The sequence below is a fragment of the Gossypium hirsutum genome, chromosome A01 (genome assembly GCF_007990345.1).
Source record: "Gossypium hirsutum isolate 1008001.06 chromosome A01, Gossypium_hirsutum_v2.1, whole genome shotgun sequence".
In the NCBI taxonomy this organism is placed as follows: domain Eukaryota; kingdom Viridiplantae; phylum Streptophyta; class Magnoliopsida; order Malvales; family Malvaceae; genus Gossypium; species Gossypium hirsutum.
The window spans coordinates 43,915,657-43,924,719 of NC_053424.1; positions in this window are offsets into that span (position 1 = coordinate 43,915,657).

Below are 9,063 nucleotides of genomic sequence, written 5' to 3' on the forward strand. Positions count from 1 at the left end.
ATTTACCTTTAAATGCTCTTAAATAAGAAAACCTAAAAGTAGTGTTTTATTTTCCTAGGAACAAGTTAGTAATTTAGCTTTGTATAAAAGTTTTGACCTAATTAGTTTGTATAAAAGTAGACTTCTTTTTTAACAGATTTACTCATTATGTTTTTTTTTCAATAGAAAAAACATCAATAAGAAAATATTAAAATTGATTTTCAAAGAAACAAAGAGAAATAATATTTATAAGGATTATTCAATAGCAAGTTGAATGAAAAAAAAAAGTTGAGTTATTTCAACCACAAAATTTAAGATATAAATTGTGAAATAAATCTACTATCATATAAATAATAAGCATAATTATATGTTATTATTCATTATCATAATATGTTAGTGATTTAATTTTATTAAGGTTTACTAGCCTTTAATTATTAAATAAAGTATGAGTCAAATATGTGTAGATACTCTAGCAACTAATTTCTATTTAATGATGGGTTGATTAGAAATTAATGTTAGTGTGCAAAAGTTATATATTAGAGTTATGATCCCGATAACTTTTTTAATATCTCATCTTTAGAAAAGAGAGAGTCACATTCTCTAAATTACTTATATGCTAATTTGGAATATCAAAACTGCAAAATCTGTAAATTTCAAAAAAACGATGAATTCAGGTAAACTTCCGCGTCTAATTTTGTTCTTGATTTATTCTTAATGATTTGACATGACAAATCCTAGTTTATGGTTTGTTAAGTTTTATATTAGATATTATTTTACGGTTCTAGCAAATGACATCCGAACCTTGTCATGTTGAATCATTGAGAACGAATTGATTCTCTATTATTTTTAGATTAATTTTTTTTAATATTTTAATTTTCGATTATGTATATTAATGTTTGAGATTCATATTGAATTTTTTGGGGGTTTTATTATTGGATTAAAACTTTGGGTTTATAAGTATGGATCGAAATCTTTGACGGTTATTGGTTTGGTATGAATTGCTTTAGTGGAATCCACAAGAATTATTTTGGGTAAATTGAAGTTTATGTCGATCGAAAACCATTAATTCATAGGCTTAAATCAATATATACTTTGGATGTATTAATTGATTTGGTGATTAAGATATTTTTTTCCTCATACAATACTCTAGTAGAGTTGAGTAGAATAATTGGGTGCAAGGAAAATTATAGATTTAAGATACGAGTTTTTAATATTTATTATGCTTTTATATTTTTTTTTTGAGATTTATTGGCTTGAAAATATTTTTTAAGTATTTATGCAAGTCTCTATTTAATCGTAAATACAATTTTGGATTTACATGGTATTTGCGTGAATTGTTTTGGTGCTTTGTCTATGCTAAAATTATGAATACATATACTTGTTAATTATTTGGCTTTAAATCACTACATTATTTTTGTTTGATTTTGACAGATATGGTTTTGCAACAAAAAAAATCAGTTAAATATTAAGGTTTTCAGTTTTTTTATTACACTATTTAGACAACATTATTTTGAGTTATTTTGGAAATTATAAAGCAATAAAAAAGTTTTGACCTTTAATTGTTATGAAAATTTCATATTTAAATATTGGTATATTTATATATTTTTTAAAATAACTTAATTGAAATAATAAGTTGTCAAAGTGACCTCTAATATTGAAATTATTTTGTTTTAAAATAAAATGAAGGTTAATAATATTACATGTGCAACTGTGGTAATAAACATATGACAATTATTCAGTTTTATATGTGAGTAATAAATCGATCCAAAGGAAGATTTATTTTTTGACATGTTCTTATTGTTAGTGTTTGATTACTACACCAAGATATTACTTACAAGTTAATATTTTGTCCAAAGATGATATCTTAATAGAGTGTTTCATATCTTGAGATAGAGTTTACCTTTGTTAAAAAAAATATTTTGGTTTAAATTTGAAGTCTTATGTGAGTTTGTTTTTTTTTATTCAAATATTATTGTATGTTGTTTTGGGATAAATACATATATATATATACTATTATCTTTTAATTTGGTTGAAAGATGAAATTAAGAGAAATATTTTGAAATAAATAAATTCAAATTTTGGCTTTAGGATTTAATTAAGAATGTCAAATATTTTAAATAGGTTAGTTGAAACAAAATGCCGTCAAAGTGACTTTTTTTGCGTAGATTAGTTTATTTAAAATATAAAAATCATTATATGTTTTTATGATTTATGCGTTTATTAATTGACCCAAAAGCAAGTTAATATTTGGCAGAATTTCAACGACATCTGTAAGGATAAATATGTGACAATTATAAGGTACTTTATATGAGTAATATGTTAGTCCAAAGATTAATTTATTATTTGACAAAATTTATTTTCAATGTTTGATTGCTACAACAAAAGTACCACTTATTGTTAATAATATTGTCCAAAAACTTGATATTAATGTTGTGTTTGGTATCTTGAAATGGGATTACCACCCATTATCCTAAATTTAATATTTACTTATGAATATTGATGTGAGTTTATATTTATTTTTTGTTTTATATTCAGCTAGCTTATCTGTTACTGCCACAATATCTACTAATATAAATTATATACTCATGCTTAATGGGACTAATTTCAATGAATGGAAAAGGGACTTACTTATAGTGCTTAGTTGTATAGACATGACCTTACACTAAAAGAAGAACAATACGAACCTCTTACTGCAGAAAGCACCTCTTATGTTAAAAGGGATTTTAAGAGGTGAGATCGTTCAAATCGCATGAGTCTAATGATCATGAAGCACAGTATTTTATAAGCCTTTAGGGGCACAGAATTTGAAAAGTTACTCAGGACAAGTGTTTCCTTGACGAAATTGAGAAACGTTTTGCTAAAAGCGATAAGGTTGAGATGACATCACTTCTGACTTCTTTGATGCTTATGGAGTATAAGGGTCAAGGAAACATGATGGAGTACATTATAGAGATGTTTCATGTTGCCTTAAGACTTAAGGCACTTAAAATCGAGCTTTCTGAGGAATTGTTTGTTCTTTTGGTTTTGCTATCGTTTCCTGCACAGTTTAACCAATTTAAAATTAGTTAAATCTGTCAATAGGAGAAATAGACACTAAATGAGCTAATTTCTTATTGCGTGTAAAAGGAAGAAAGGTTGAAACATGATAAGTTTGAAAGTGCTCATTTGGCCAGTGCCTTTAAAGGTAGTAGCTTACATTCTGAATAGAATACTCACTAAAGCATATACAAAAATACCTTATGAGCTTTGGACAAATTGAAAGCCTAGTCTAAAGCACTTTCACATTTTGGGATGTCCAACTGAAACAAGGCCACATGAAAAGAAATTAAACTAAAAAATAGTAAGCAACTACTTTATTGGTTATTCTGAGCAATCTAGAGGTTATGAATTTTATGATCCCACAATTAGGAATATTTTTTATACGGGAATTGCAACTTTTTTAAGGATGTTGAGTTTGGAGGGAGAAATAAGGTTAGAGACATTGCTTTTGAGAAGGAATTGGATTCTAGCTCAATTCCTGCTATCAATTTTTACAATGTTTAGGTTCTCATACCTATCATTGATGAAGAAGTGAATCCAGAACCTTAATAAGACAATGTTGAACAACTCCCTATTCAAGACGAGGTAATTGTTCTAGAAGAAAAAACTCAACAACCTCAAGAATGGCTTTAGTGGAATATTTTAACCTTAAACTTCATTAGATGAATGTTAAGTTAATGGTTTCTTAATGGTAACATTGATCATACATTTATATGGCGCAACTAGAAAACTTTTTGTTTGATGATGCAAAGTTAATGATTTGCAAATTAAAGAACTTCATCTATGGACTTAAGCAGACTTCTCCTCAATAGTATTACAAATTTTACCAAATGATTATCTCATTTGGTTTAGAGATAAATTTAGTAGATAATTGTATATACCACAAGTTCAATAGGAGTAAGGTTCTGTATTTGGTTTTATATGTTAATGACATACTACTTATCAATAATAAGTTAAGTCTCGACCAATATCCCAAGAATGATTTTGAGATTAAGGAAATGCAAAAGATTCCCTATGTCTCAAGAGTGGGGAGTCTAATGTATGTTTAGGTTTGTACACATTCAAATATTGTATACATTGTTGGGATGTTAGGCAGATTTTTAAGCAACATTGGTTTAGACCATTGGATAACATCCAAGAGGATTATGAGGTATCTTTAAAAAAGAAAAAGTTACATACTCACATATCGGAGGTCAGATAAGTTAAAGATCATTAAGTATACAAAATCCGGTTTTGATGGAATATTGATGCAAAATTTTGTCACTAAGGTGCAAATTGTGACAATAATAGGTAGTCCTCTATTCCAATAACAACAAGAGCACATCAAAGTAAAAACACAGACTTTAAGTTCCTAGTTGTTAAAGTAAAATATCACAGTGGTTAGGTGTCTATAAAGCATATTGAGACAAACTTCATGATTGTGGATCCACTTATTAAGAAACCACCACTTAAGGTTTTTCATGAGCACACTACTTATATGTGTGTAACATCATTTAAAGATATTTGGTTTTAGTGAGAGTTTGTACTTTTTAATGCTTTTATGTTATAAACATCTTTTCAGTTATTTCAGTTTACGAATATTAAGTTTATTTTCTGTAGAAATAAAGTTTATTTGGTTTATTCACACCCTGATTTTGGTAAGGTTTGATCTCATTAAGGTTTAAGGAGGACCAATTGAAAATAGACATGTTTAGATCATATTACATGCAATTTTTATGCTACACATCCATACTTGATCTATATCATTTGGTTGTGTTAATATACATGATCAGGGATGAATTTAGTTATGGTATATGCAATGAAAGTCGCATTGGTTATATGTCAACATAATTAATGGACCGGATTGTTCGGAATACCTTTTTAAATATGAAGTAAAGTTTTGAGCTCATAAGGTTATATAAACATATAATTATAGAGTAATTAATATATGTGGTCCAAGTGAGAGATTGTTAGAAAATATGGACATCACATATATAATAAGAGTAATTACATGTTATTATTTACTATCATAATAGGTTAGCCCAAATTAAAAGTGATCTAATTTGATTAAAGTTTATTGGGCTTTAATTATTAAATAAAGTATAGGTCAAATGTGTGTAGATACTCTAGTAACTAATTTCTAATTAATGATGGGTTGATTAGAAATTATGGTTAATGTGCAAAATTTATATATTAAAGTTATAGTCCCCAAATTACACATAAGATAACTTTTCTAATATCCTGTAACAGCCCGATTTTGGTAAAATAGGAACAGTGGTTTCGAGACCACAAATCTGATTCTGGAAAGGAAATTTATTTTAATATTATTTTATGATCTACAGTATGGTAATAATGTCAAATAAAAATGCTCGTTCGAACTTCCCGATATTGGCTATCCGGAGCTTCCTGATATGGTTCTTTGTGAACTTCCTGACAAGGTTCTTTGTGAACTTCCCGATTATGGCTCTTATAAGCTTCCCGTTATATATCCCGGATAAGCTTCCCGATAAGCTTTTTATAAGCTTCTCGAAATGGCTCTATGTGAGCTTTCCGTTACAAAGCTCGAGAGTGTGCTTCCTGATTATGTGCCCTAATTAGGTACTCCTGAATATGAATTGAAGAATTTCTAATTTGTACAATTTGAGTGTACTACATGCTTATCCATCGATATTTCAAATAAATTCAGCAGGTAAAATCCTAACATGAGGAAATATGGTCATGAAACGAATTATTATGAAAATGTACTTGAATTACATTGATTTGAATTATACCTGTTACATGAACACGAATTATGAGAAATATTTGAACAAGGAAATTTGACTAGTGTTGAGTTAATATATTTTCTGATATTCATGAAAAATATATGTTTAACATGAATTCAAAACAAACTATTACTGAAACAAGCCTGAGATACATGGAAATGATAGTATTTGTTGTGTTGAAGTATGACGTACTTCGTACAAGAATGTGGAACATGCTTAATAACTTTGTACTTTTGTAATATATTTGAAAATATGTGATGGAAGACATATGTGTATGAAACTTGTCTGACGATTGTGTATATTCGTGATTATGAGTTATTACCCAGAATACATGACTGGCAGGGTTAATGAGGATATGTGTTTAGGCATTTGGCCAACATGACTTGGAAATAAATTGAATGTTTACCTATATTTAAGATAGTGGTAAGTTAAATTCCAAGTTATACGAACTTATTAAGCAAAATATGCTTACTCTATTTTATTTTCCCCTATCCTGTAGTGATTCGGAAGCTTATTGGATTGGAAGCATAGGCGGAGATCACTCACACTATCCATCAGCTTATTTCGGTATATATGGTAAATCACTTATGGTTATAATGGCATATATAGGTTATTTAGCCAAATGATGGCATATAAATGTTTTGAATGAAACTAGCCATTGGGAATGGCTTGTGTTTGACATATTTTGATATATTTATAAGTGGTTCTATCATGTTTAAAGAATGAATGTGATATTACATATATGCATTTAGTAACTAGATGAGTACGAATAATAGACTAAAATGAAAATAAATTGTCATCTAAGGTACCTACAGGTACATTGGTTGTATGTTATATTATGTCATGTTCAAGATATGATTTAGACTTGTGTTGAATGCTTTGACATGGTTTGTGAAGGTGTTCAAGTATTAGTGTAGGTGAAAGACAAAAAGGGTGATAAATGTGGCTTGGAAAATAGCCTATTTTTGTCCACACGGGCATATGTCTCAGCCGTGTGTCACACACGGCTTAGCACATGAGCGTGTGATTTGGCCATATGTCCCCTACATCTTTAAAATGTCAAAACAAAATGCTCAGAATTGATCACACGGCCTAGCACACGGGCGTGTGGCTTGGCCGTGTGACCACTGCACCTACACACGGTCTAGTACATGGGTGTATGACCTAACCATGTGACCCAAGTCAAAGAGTTACACGGCCTCAGATGCGGACGTATCCCTTGCTGTGTGGTTCACATGGCCTAACCACACGGGCTTATGACCCCTACACTTAGGAAAAAATTTGAAATTTTACGAAAAAATTTTTGAGTACCTGGTTTAGTCCTAACATGATTCTAATGCATGATTTGGGCCTCGAGTGCTCATGTAAGGGACTATATGATTAAATTTGATTGAAATCTGATATGAATGCTAAACATTTATGAAATGTCTATTACTTGACTCGTAAATTTCGGTAATACTCCATAACCTTGTTCCGGCAATGGATTCGAGTTAGGGGTGTTACATATCCCATCTTTAGAAAAGAGAGAGCCACATTCTCTAGATTACTTATGTTGGAAAATAAAAACTGCAAGATCCATAGTTTCAAGAAATCGATGAATTCTGGTATGCTTCTGCATCTAGTTTTGTTCTTGATTTATTCTTAATGATTTGACATGCAAATCCTGGCTTATGGTTTGTTAAGTTTTATATCAGATATTATTTTACGGTTCTAGCAATAAACACCAATGACCAATAGATTAAATATTGAAATGCTAGTAATATACTTAAGTTACTTGAAAGTATTGTTTTTCTAACCACTATAGTAGTGACGGATGTTGGCACCATTTTTTTGACAAAACGGGGTTGACTTGGGTTTTGAAAAAGAAACGGGAGTCGCCACCAATCCTCTTTTTTTATGAGGTGCGATTGGATCACCTCGAAGAAGGGTTGTTTTTAATAAACGGTTTGATTTTATTAAAACAACAAGTTTGGTCCACGAAATTCAGAAAAAACGGGTTCGGGAGTCGGTTACGCACGAGGAAGGATTAGCACCCTCGATACGCCCAAAATTGGTACCTAGTTGATTATTTAATGTCTTAATGTCAAAAATTGAGAACCTTGGAAAAATTAAAAATACGATCCTCGTGTTAAAATAAAATAAAAAAAATTGGAAAAGAAACATATTTCACGTTATTCGAGAAAGAGAATCATATCCAGTAAGTTAGGACACAATGTCTCGAATTCCCGATACGCGAATGGAAAATACTTATTTAAAAAATTTTAGCCATCTCGGATTTTAAAAAAACGAGATCACGACCAGTAAGTTAGGACGCGATTTTTTAATCCCGAGATCATTTAAAATTTGAGTTTAAAAGGATTCGTGCATTTAGATTTATTGTGAAAATTGAAACCCAGTAAGTTAGGGTACGATCCTCACGAATCTAAACACGAAATGCCATCTTTTAAAAAAAACAAATTTTGTCATACCGAGCAAAACAACATATATAGTCGTTATAAAAAAGGGATGGAAACTAATTTCATTATCGATATGCGTGGTAATACCATGATAGATACGAAAATGTATATAAAAATAATACAGGCCATAACGACTAAATAAAATAAATAAAAAAACAATTCAATAACATGTGAAACAATATAAAATAAAATAAAATAAAATAAATAAAGCACTTATGTAAAATAATAAAGAGCATGTAAATAAATGAATAAATTACCATCAAATGAAACAATGATTAATGAATAACATTATAATATTTATAGATATAGGTATGTATGTATGCGAGAATTATAAAATATGAAAGTATACATACGTGTATGCATTATAAAATATATAAAAATATGAATTTATATGCATATGTAGAATATATGGAGATTTACATATATATAAAAAGGGACACATAAGTATGTGTATATATTCATAAAAATATATATGTGTATAGATATACATAAAAATTATGAAAATAGAAGTAATACAAATATATGTATGTAAAAATATGTACTATTTACGAAGATTAGAAATATGTACGATTATTATGAACATATATGCATGCACAAAGTATAAAAATAAGTGTATATGTATATATAGTACAAAAAGTATGCATGTAAATATATAGAAAAATATATTTATATATAAAAGAAATATACATGTATATATAAGAGCAACTATAATAACGATAATAATAATAATACAAAATAATAATATAATATAGAAATATAATAATGAATAGATGAGTAAAAAAATAAGATACAAAAATAAAACAGATGGACTAAATAGCAATAAAAACAAAAGTATTGGGCAAAATCGA